This window comes from Psammomys obesus, unplaced genomic scaffold (assembly GCF_907164565.1).
Source record: "Psammomys obesus unplaced genomic scaffold, mPsaObe1.curated_primary_1811, whole genome shotgun sequence".
NCBI classification, from domain to species: Eukaryota; Metazoa; Chordata; class Mammalia; order Rodentia; family Muridae; genus Psammomys; species Psammomys obesus.
In genome coordinates this window covers 6,142,025-6,152,878 of record NW_026596088.1, presented here as the reverse complement: position 1 = coordinate 6,152,878, position 10,854 = coordinate 6,142,025, and positions in this window count along the sequence as shown.

The following is a 10,854-nucleotide window of genomic DNA, read 5'->3' as shown; positions in this document are numbered from 1 at the left end:
TGATGAAACACCAAAGGAACCCTAGGAGGAAACGGGTTACTCAGCTTGTGCTTCCGTGTCACGGTTCACCATCAAAGGAAGTCAGCACAGGAACTCAAGCAGGGCAGGAACCTGGAGGCAGGAGCCGATGCGGAGGCCATGCGGGGGTGCTGCTTCCTGGCTTGTTCCCCATAGTTTGCTCAGCCTGCTTTCTTATAGAACCCAGAACCACCTGCCCAGATATGGCACCACCCACAGGGGGCTGGGCCTTCTCCTGTCAATCACCGATTAAGAGAATGCTCTCCCACAGCCTGGTCTTATGGAGGCATTGCCTCAGTTGCGGCTCCCTCCTCTTCCGATGACTCTAGCGTGTGTCAAATTGACATAAAACCAGCCCATACAACTGATGCCTTGTTAACTTGACACACAAAAGCATCACTGTTTAGCCACAACCTTTTCTTTCTCGTTCACTCCCAGGATGACACATTAATATCAACATAACAATATAAAACAAACTTAAAAAGACCCCACCATCTTACAAATGCAAACACTTTACAATTCAGTCTTTTTAAAATCCAGAGCCTCTTTCAAAACTCTACAATTTCTTTAAAAATTCAGTCTCTCAACTGTGGGCTCCTATAAAATAAAAAATAAATTAGCTACATCCTTACTTTAGGAGGGGAGAACTAGAGAACAGTCGTAATCAAACCAAAACCAAAGCAAATGCCAAGAGTCCAAATAACTCAACGCCCCATGTTTGGGGCTGGGTCAGCATCTTCTGCTCTCCTCCACCTCCGCCGTCTGCCCGCTGCTTGTCTCTCAGGCTGGCTCTCCCCGCCACCCCCACCCCCCCACACACACACTGCTGCTGCTGTTCTTGGTGGTCACCCCACAGCACTGACTTCTCCAGAATACTGGGGTCTCCTGCTGACACTGGGCTCCACTTTCACCAAAAGCCTCTCCTAGGCTCTCGTCACGGTGCCAAGCCTCAACTTCTCTGCATGACCCCTTCAGTCCTCGGCCTTCCACTGCCACTGAAGCTGCAACTTTAACCAATGGCCTCTCCCCGTTGGAAGCCTCAGCTGTTCTCCATGACCGCTTCATGCCTTTGAAACCAGTAACACCTGGGTGACTCTTACGCTACCAAGTCGAGCCAACAGTGCAAGGCACAACATCAGCCACATCTGGAACACAGCTTCTGTGTGCTGACCCTGAGGAAACACCTCCCGGAAGATTTCACCCAGTGAAACTGGTCTCTTAGTCGCTGGTAATTTCTTAGCTCCAGCTAACGAGCATCAATCGTCCCAGTAATGCAAAGGCTTCCTTTCAATGATACTGTGCTGGTCTCTTGTTAATCACGACTGACTCTTCAGCTCCAGCTGACCAAAACAACAGAATCTTAATTCAAAATAGCAAATGTCCCTGACAGAGTCTTTAAACACCCCTCTGAAACTTTCCAAACCAGGGCTCCATGTTGCATTCAACATTCTTATCTTCCAAGCTCCTAAAGAGCATCAGTCTGAGCTCTCAACACTTAATGGCTCCTCTAGCCCAAAAGTTCCAAAGTCCTTCCACAATCCTACCCAAAGCATATGACCATGTGTCTGTCACAGCAATGCCCTACCATGGTGGTACCCACTTGTTTCAGTTAGGGTTTATGTTGCTGTGATGAAACACCACGATCAAAACAACTTCGGGAGGAAAGGGTTTATTCAGATTAAACTTCAGCATCCCAGTTTACCACCAAAGGAAGCCAGGACAGAAACTCTATCAGAGCAGGAACCTGGAGGCAGGAGCTGATGAAAAGGTCATGGAGGAGTGCTGCTTACTGGCTTGCTCCTCATTGCTTGCTCAGCCCGCTGTTCTATAGAACCCAGGACACTTGCCCAGGGATGGCACCACCCATAATGGGCTGGACATTCCCCCATTAGTCACTAATTAGGAATATACCCTACAGGCTTGTCTATAACCCTTTTTTATGGAGACATTTTCTCAGCTGAGGCTCCCAACTCTCTGATGACTCTAGCTTGTGTCAAGTTGACATAAAAGTGGCCAGTACACCACTCTAATTTTGAGGATTTTCATAGCTAACAAGAACGCTTGTGTCTTGAGGATGGAGAGATGGCTCAGTGGGGACCTGAAGTTGGTGGCCATCACCCACATGGCAGCTCACCACCACCTGTCACTCCAGTTCCACGGGTTCTGACGACCTCTTCTGGCCTCCTCAGACTTCTGCAGTCACATATCAGCACATGCACATGGACACACCTAATTAAAAATAAATTTTTAAAAAAGAAAAACTAAACTGCAGCCATCAGAAACACACCCTCTCCCTATAACAGCCCTCGGTGACCACTGACGCCTTCTCTCTAGGTCTGCCTAACTACAACTTCAACAGTTAGTTAAGCTTTTACCACCTTTTAGGTCTGCTGACCTTTCTCTACTGTTTTCCCATTCTCTACTTCACTAATTTCTGATTTCCACTGTTCACCCTGCCTGCTTTCGACTTAGTATGCTCTTTTCCCCATATCTTGGATGAAAGATCATGATTTTGACACAAAGTTTTTCTGTTTTAGTTCTTACATTTGATTATTGTTTTTGTTGTTGTTGATGACGATGCTAATTTGAGACATTCTGACCCACAGCAACCCTCCTGCCTTGGTCTCCTAAATGCTAGGATGAAGATGTGAGCCACTGCACACAGCTTTCTTCTTTTTAAAACATGGGTGTTCGTGGACAAAGTTTTCTGTCTTATCTACATTTTATACATTTTGTATGTTGCACCAACTTTTCACTGATTGCAAAGTAAGTAAGTAAGTTCCTTGCCATCTTGTCCCGTGTTTATTTGTAGTTGAACAGTGTTCTATTTAATCCCCACATTTGCGAATTTTCCAAGTTTAGTGATTTAATTTTTTTAATTACATTTGGTGGGAGGGCAGGGGAAGTACGCAGGCCATGGCATGTCTGTGGAGGTCATCAGACAACTTTCAGGAGTCAGTTCTCTCCTTCTACCCTACGGGTCCCCAGGATCAAACTGGGGCTGTATAGCTTCAAAGTAAAAGCTTTCACCAGCTAGACCACCAATGATTGGTTGATTGATTGATTGATTGATTGAGTGAGTGAGTGAGTGAGCGATTTGGTTGGTTGGTTGATCTGGGCCAGGGTCTCACTAAACACAGCTCATGCTGTCCTCGAAGTTGCATCTTATCTTGGTCTTTCAGGGGTTCAGAGATGATAGCTGTGTACCAACTCACTCCACTATCACCTACCTCTAATCACCCCATTATAATGAGAGTATATCCCATGAGTACAATCCCTGCAAATGTGCTATGGTTTGCTTTAAGAGATGCTGTGGAGCTCCACCAGAAAACACCCCCATGCGAATCAGAGAAGAATGTATACCCTGCTCTTGCTGGTCCCAGCGTTTCCCAGCTGACTGCTGGAGTCTAACTCCAAAAGATTAGTTCTAAATCAGTGATCAGTGTTGTCAGACTTCACTTTCCATATCGATCTTCTATCTGCTTGCTTCACTCATCACAGGAAGTGGGATGTTGTCCTTATTACCCTCACATGGGCAGTACTCAATGCCTACCTATACTAAAATGTCACACTGGACCCTGGGGGGAGAAAGCACAATTCTTGGCAATCAAAATAAAACTTTTAAAGAGACAGGTACCTATTTCATTCTCAGTTTGGTCCGTGTCTACTTTGTGCATTTGGGGGGCTGTGTGGACAGATGAATACATGATTGACATACCTTCCACGGGGTCAGTCCTTTCAACGCCATGTCTCCCAGGCTCTGTTTTTTGTGTGACAGTCTATGGAAAATCTGTCCATCTTGTTGCTCCAGCTTTCTCCTTATCTTTCTCCCGTCTGATGACTTCCACCTTACAACCATCTTTGGGTCCAAAGTGCATCTCCTGGCAATAGCATACAGCGCCCTATGTTTCCCAGTCCAGCCTGTAAGGGTTGTTTTGTTCTTATCGGGTTGTTTAATCCAGTAACGTCTATAGATATAGCTGAAACCACAAATTCCTGAATGCTGACTTCCCTGTTTTGTTTTGGTCTTCTTAAAAAGTTGCCTCAAAGAAGCTACTTATATGTAGGTGACATTTGCTCTTGAGCGTCTGAGAGCATTTGTCTCTTATCTTTATATTAAAAAAAAAAAACAAAAACAATAGTTTGAAAGATATACACCCTAATGGTCATTATCTCCCCCCTCGAAACTCTGAGCCTTTGCTATTCAGCATTGCTGGGAGCAATACAGTACCACACCGTCACTTGTTCTTTTAACTGCCCGTGTTACCTAATTGAGTTTGATTCGCTATGGTTTAGTGTTTGAGGCAGAGTCTCACATAGCCCAGGCTGGCCTCAGAGTCTCTATGTAATTGTAGATGACCTTGATTTTCTGATCCCCCTACTTTTCCCAAGTACAGGAGTTACTGGCACTTATTTAAAGCATCTGTTTCCGTCAATTCTGGGGACCAAATCCAGGGCATCATGGCTGCTAGGCAAGTACTCTACCAACTAAGACACATACCTAGTCCCTCATTTTATTTTTGATGCAGATCTTGGTGTTTACCTCATGCTGGCCTCAAGCCTGAGACGTTCTTGCTTCCACCATCTACATTCTGGGATCACAGGCCATGCTCCACTTGTCTAAGTAAATGCTCGTTATCAACTACTGTAGACTCAAACGACGACAGTGGTTACCTAACTCTAATGCTCACACCTGGTTTATTGGTGTATTCAGAACTTCGAGCAGTGTACATAGGATGCCCACACAGAAATGCAGGCTTTCTGTCTAGGAATCCCAAACATGAGTGAAGAAACACTTCTGACCCAAAACCTTAAGTCTTCTGATCAGTACTTTTTTTTTGGGGGGGGGGTATTTCTTCTCCGTCTACTTAATGATGTATTTCTTTTACATAAATATTCAATCCGTTGATGTAGTCTCCTATCTTACATTGTCATTTGTGATACTTATTCTTTCTTTGGCCTGGTTTGTTCTAAGGTTTCATAGGGTGTTCCTCATTCTCAGGACTCATGGGAGTCCCTATTTCTACACTAGTGAATGTTTTCACAAAAATAAGGTCAAAAAGAGGTTAATGCCAGTCACTGAAAATGGGCTTCACAGGCACTCCTTCATCCTGATGGATTGTGAGACCAAGAGAGACAAAAGTCACCATGTGGCCTCTGTAACCTTTTCTCCAGCTTATTTCTTTCTAGTTCCATCAGGGCCAGAAAGCCAAACCTAAGAATAAAAGTGATGCTAGAGCTCTTCCGCATTACACAGAGAATAGTTACTGACAGCTGGCACTCATTTTTTTTTTCCAAATAAACCTAAACAAGTTAAAAAAATCAAAATATTTCTCTGTTAGTTGTGTGGGTCAAGGTGGTTGCCTACCTCGTATCTTTGTCTCCACTTGACTGTAAGCTACAATCCTAGCTGGTTCTGACTGTCAATTTGATACAACCCAGAGTCACCTGAGAAGGGAGTCTCAAGTGAGGGCTCGCCCACATTAGCCTGGCTTGTGAGTGTGTCCTGATTGCCAAGTGATGTAGGAGGGCCTAGCCTAGCTGTGGGCAGCACCATTGCCTGGGCTGCTAGTCACGGGCTATAAAGAAAACAAGCTAAGCAAGAAGCGAGGCAGCAGGCAGCATTTCTTCACGGTTTTTGTTTCAAGTTTCTACCTCAACCCTCCTCAGTGAGGAACTGTGAGCTGGATCGTGTTAGGCTAGATAAATCTTTCCCTCCCCCTGCTTTTGGTCCAAGTGTTTTATTATGACAACAGAAAGGAAACAAGAGCAGCTACGTAAAAGCGAATAGCATGTCTGTTTGGCCATATCCTCATATCCTTTTCCATATCCTCAGTGGCCAGCATACAGGGAGTGTTCCAGAAACACCCTCTGAATGAGAGAGAAACTCTTTGGGGGAAATAATGGGTAGCCAGGCAGAATCTACAGGAAAATGAAGGCTTTCATTGGCACTGTATTTCTGAGTTCTGGCCACAAGAGTTGGGCCTGGAAGGGCCCTAACAACAGAAGACTAAAGGAGTCAAGGACTCACAGCCAGTGTCCCTGCTCCAGGACACACTGAGAGCTTGAGGCAAAAGAGAAAAAAATCCCACCAGTAACCTTAAAGCCAACAGAAGGTGCAAAGCGTCAGCCATGGAAAATGTCTTAAATCACAGGTGCCACAGGGAAGGACACCCAACCTGTGGCCCAGAGACCACAAAGCATCCCCGGGTAGCTATGAATACAACCCAACATGATCCATCAATCATGAAGCGTCTTCTCTGATTTATTTTTTTGTAATTCGGTTGCGTGGTTCTTGAGTGTGAACTTCGGAGCTGACAACATCCTATCACAGCAGGTTGAACATCACAACTAGTCGGTCACTATGAGAAGACCATTCATGGTCATATCTAACCCTGGTTCCTACTCTACATGAGGAGCCTCTACCATGGGCTCCTGCACTGTGAGCTTCTCCATGCTTTCCTCGCTATGGAGGGCAGGTATCTGTCTGAAAATCATGAACCAAAACAAACTGCTCTGTCAGTTGTTTCCATCTGGTAATTTGGTCACAGTGGAGCAAAAGAGACGAATGAAGGACTTAAGAGATATTTGACAGTGGAGGAGAAGGGGGCATGACCTGGTTACAAAATTAGTAACCAGCTTAACGGAACCTAAGACTCCTTCGGTAGCAAAATTTCTCTTATTTGTTCCTCTCCCCTCCCCCAATCCTCACCTCCCTCCCCTTCCTCTCCCCCAAATTCTGGAAGGTGACAAAATCGGTGCCAAATGAAGCACAGAGGAGACAAAACAGCCAGTGATGTGGTCACTTAAACCAAACAACTAGCTTAAGTTTTTCCCCTCTGTTCAAAAGGGTACAGTGTGGCGCCGCACTGCCCACCCACCCCCTGAGAGGGGCCCCCATTGCTGCCCTAGGTAGGTTGTCCAGGTATCAAGAACCAGAACTGGGGAAGAGAGAAGGTGGAGGACAAACTGCTTCTCTCTTAGAGACCCAGTGGGGAAGCTGCGCAGAGAACTTCCTCTTACGTCCTATTGGCCAGCATTTGTGCACTCGGGTGACACCACTCATCTGAAAGGAGACAGGAAGTAGGGCCTCTGGGTGAAGATGAATGAAAGGTGAAAGGTGAGATCATTAATCCAGAGGAATCTATGTGTCCCTCAATGCCTCTTCCACATTTTCTGAGCATTGACAGAAGTTCCTATTTCATATGTCTGAGCAATAAGCAGGATGGCCCACCCTGCCCTGCTGCAGACCCTCTGGGTCCTCCATCACTGTCCTCCATGCCTCCTGCAAGTCCCTCTGACTCAATCACCACCTCCTCCCATACTTACCAGGGAACTGAATTCCAAAGTTAAATAGAGAGAAGCAGGGATTCTCAGCTCTAACTGCATACTGGAACCACAGCACCCATTCAGACAGATTTGATCAGAATCTCCAAATCCAAGTTCTATAATTTTTAATTTGTATTTATTTGTATTTAAGTGTATGTGTGTGCCTGCTTGTCTGTGTGTGTACCACACACATGCGGGTGCCCTTTGAAGCCAGAAGAGAGTGTTGGATCCCCTTGGACTGAACACACACACACACCACAAAAACTGTGTCCTTTTCAATAGACACACCCAGAAACACAAAGCCTTTTCACCTCCTTATCAAGGATCCTATCCTTCCTTATCAAGGATGAACATAATACATAAGGTACAAAGTTTATTTGATGAATTGGCCCTCACCCCCACCAATGCAAAGCAAGGTATTTCCTCGTGAAGTAATAAAACAACCCTTTTATGCCCTTTGTGGAAACTTAGTTGTATTTTGTATGTGTGTGTGTGTGTGTGTGTGTGTGTGTGTGTGTGTGTGTGTGTGTCTGGAAGCCAGAGATGAGGTGCCCTCAATCTATCTCCACCTTGTTTTTCAAGAGAGGTCTCTCCCTGACCTGGAGCTCCCCAGTTCAGCTAGATTGGCTTGTGAAGCCCCAAGTTCCTCCTGCCTCTGCCTCCCAGCCCTGAGGTTACAGGTATGTGCTCCATGCTGGCCTGACTTTTACTTGTTTACTTGTTTAATGTGGGCGCTCGGGTCCTTATGCTTGCATGGCAAGCGCTTTGCTCCCTGATCCATCTTCCTAGCCAGATGATGCAGACGGTCTCCTAACCTTTCCCAGCCCAACAATCCCCCAGTTCTCTTCTCAAAGCTTCAGCCTTACGACTGTCAATATAACACCAGGCTAAGTCTCTGTGTTTTGTGTCCCTCCTTCAACCACTGACCTTAGATAAAGACAAATGGCAACAGCGGATCCAACCAACACATATGTCTTGTTATTCTACATAATGAAACAGAGCCACAAAACCGATAATCAGTTTGCTCCGGGTCACAAAATGAGCAGGCTGGGTTTGAACACAGAGCACCAGGCTTCAAGCCCCATGACATCAGCTGCTGTGCCAGAGCATTCTTGCTGCAGAAGTGGGGTGGCTCCCTCGACTGCTATGGCCCGAGAAGAGGAGCTGGGTGCAAAACTGCATCATTTGGGACATGGTTTGTGGGGCATCTACAGACGCTGGGAAATTTGGACGCTGCATCCCGAGGTCTGAAGCCACAGATGATGCTTACCTCCACCGAGTTCTCCACGTTTCCAGGTGATTCTACTCTGGAGCATCCAAAACATCCCTGCCTGGATCTGATTTCTGAGATGGGGCTTCCTTCCTTCTTCTCTGTACCCAGACAGCTCAGCAAACACAAGCCACCCATCTGTGACCACAGTGGCTTTGGCTCTCACCTGGCAGGTGGGCATCCATCGAGGTCCTGGTACACAGGCAGCGTCACTGCCCAGGGGCAGACTCTCTGCCCTCACCCCACAGGGGAAGGCTAGCTTCGGAGGCCCATTTTTCCCCTGCCTGAGGGCTCAGGAGGGCTTGTTCAGGGAACACAAGAGTGGCTGTTAAGTAGAAAGCACCGTGGGCTTCACCCTTCTGTTATTCCCTTTCTGCACTGTCACTCTGACAAGCTTCGCCTGACACAGGGGCATTAATTTTTCATGCTGCCTTGCTGCAGACACACAGATTGGATTGGGGCTATGATGAATGAAATGCGGATGCAACTGGGAGTCCGGATGCCAAACTACAGGTCACATCATGCTCCACCCCAGCCTCTTGTCCCCACGACGCTGCTGGCTGCTGCTCTACACGTACCCCTGTGGCTCCACAAGAGCCAGAGGTGACTGCTGAGGAGAGGGAATGCAATGTTCTCAGCTGGTAACAGGAAAGTTGATTAAGAAAAATTCACTCCCTCTATCTGGTTGCCGATCTCCTGTTTATCTTCATTTGGACCATCCCGGGTAGATGTGTTTTAATTGCAAGCCACTTCCATTCTTCTTCCGGAAGCAGGCAGGGCATACATTATAAAATAAATAAATGATTAAGAAACATCTAATTATTGTTATTAGTTTCTTACTTGGAGGGACTTCCACGCTGCTGCTTATTAAAGTCATTCATCAAGGAGCCACCGTGCCCTTTCCAGAGGCTCTGCTCCTAGGACCAACATGGGACTGGCTGTCTCATGCTGCACGTGGGGCTTAATAAACATGGGTAATATTGATGGCTGCGAATTCCTCCCTCAGCCTAAGCTCCAGCATGATGGATTGATGCTTCCTAAACATGGAGACTATTTCTCCGGCCATTCATCAGCCCTACCACAAATACAGGTGTCAGCCTGAGCCGACGTCAGACTCTAACTGCCTCCCCCAGAGCATAGGGAGAGAAGCCTGCATTTCCCACCCAGGGACCTCATCAATTTTTCATGCACTGCAGTCCCTTGACTTGTTAAATATTTATAACAATGTCATTATTTACCAAACAAGCTATCCGGCTGCATGAGAGCCCCCCAGAGAAAGATTCGGGAGTGTAGAGCAGGGCCCTCCCTCTGAAGGACCTTCAGGACAAGGGTGGTTGGGCCTGGCAGGCAGGTCTCTTTGCCTTCCTGCTAATATGTGTCCTGAGGAATCTCTAAGACTTTGGGACAGGTGGGTGCAGGGCTGGAAGGGTTGCTCCAGCCTTCACCTGGAGACCACAGTATTACAATGATGGGGCTAAGAAGAGAGCAGTTGAGCCATGGTCGGTCCTGGCTATTGGGGCTGTTCCACTGATTTTGCTACACCCCAGACTTATCCTTCATTCGTTCTTCCCTATGACACTGCAGTCAGTCAAGAGCCATGTGAATCTTCCTGGCCATGGAAGATGATAAGCCTGCAGACAGCAAGGCACCTTAAGTCATCCCACAAGGGTTTCCTGAGACATGACAGAAGCCAGAAATGGAATGGCAATGTGGCTGCCTCTCCAAAGTGCCCCCTCCAGGTGCCTTTGTGACAAAGCCCACCGGCTGACCTAAATGGGAATGTCAGACACTTCCTTCACCTTGCCTGCTATTCTGGTATAGGATCTAGACAAGTGGTTCTCAACCTGTGGGTCGCTCCCCCTATGGACAAGGGTTGAATATCATCTATCCTGAAAAGCAGATATTTATATTATGATTCATAACAGTAGCAAAATCACTACTGGAAAATTTTAATGGAAATAAGTCCATGGTTGGCAGTCGCCACAGCATGAGGAGTTGTATTAAAGGGTTGCGGCATGGGGAAGGTTGAGAACCACCGCTCTAGAGCCAGCTTCTACTCAGTGGGAAGGGAGGGACGATTCCTAAAGAACAGATGAGATTCTGAGAAACACTTAGGTAGGGAGGAATTAGGGGAGGAAAAACAGCTATCAGTATATATTTTATGGAAAAGAAGGAAAGAAAAAGAAAGAAAGAAAGAAAGAAAGAAAGAAAGAAAGAAAGAAAGAAAGAAAGAAAGA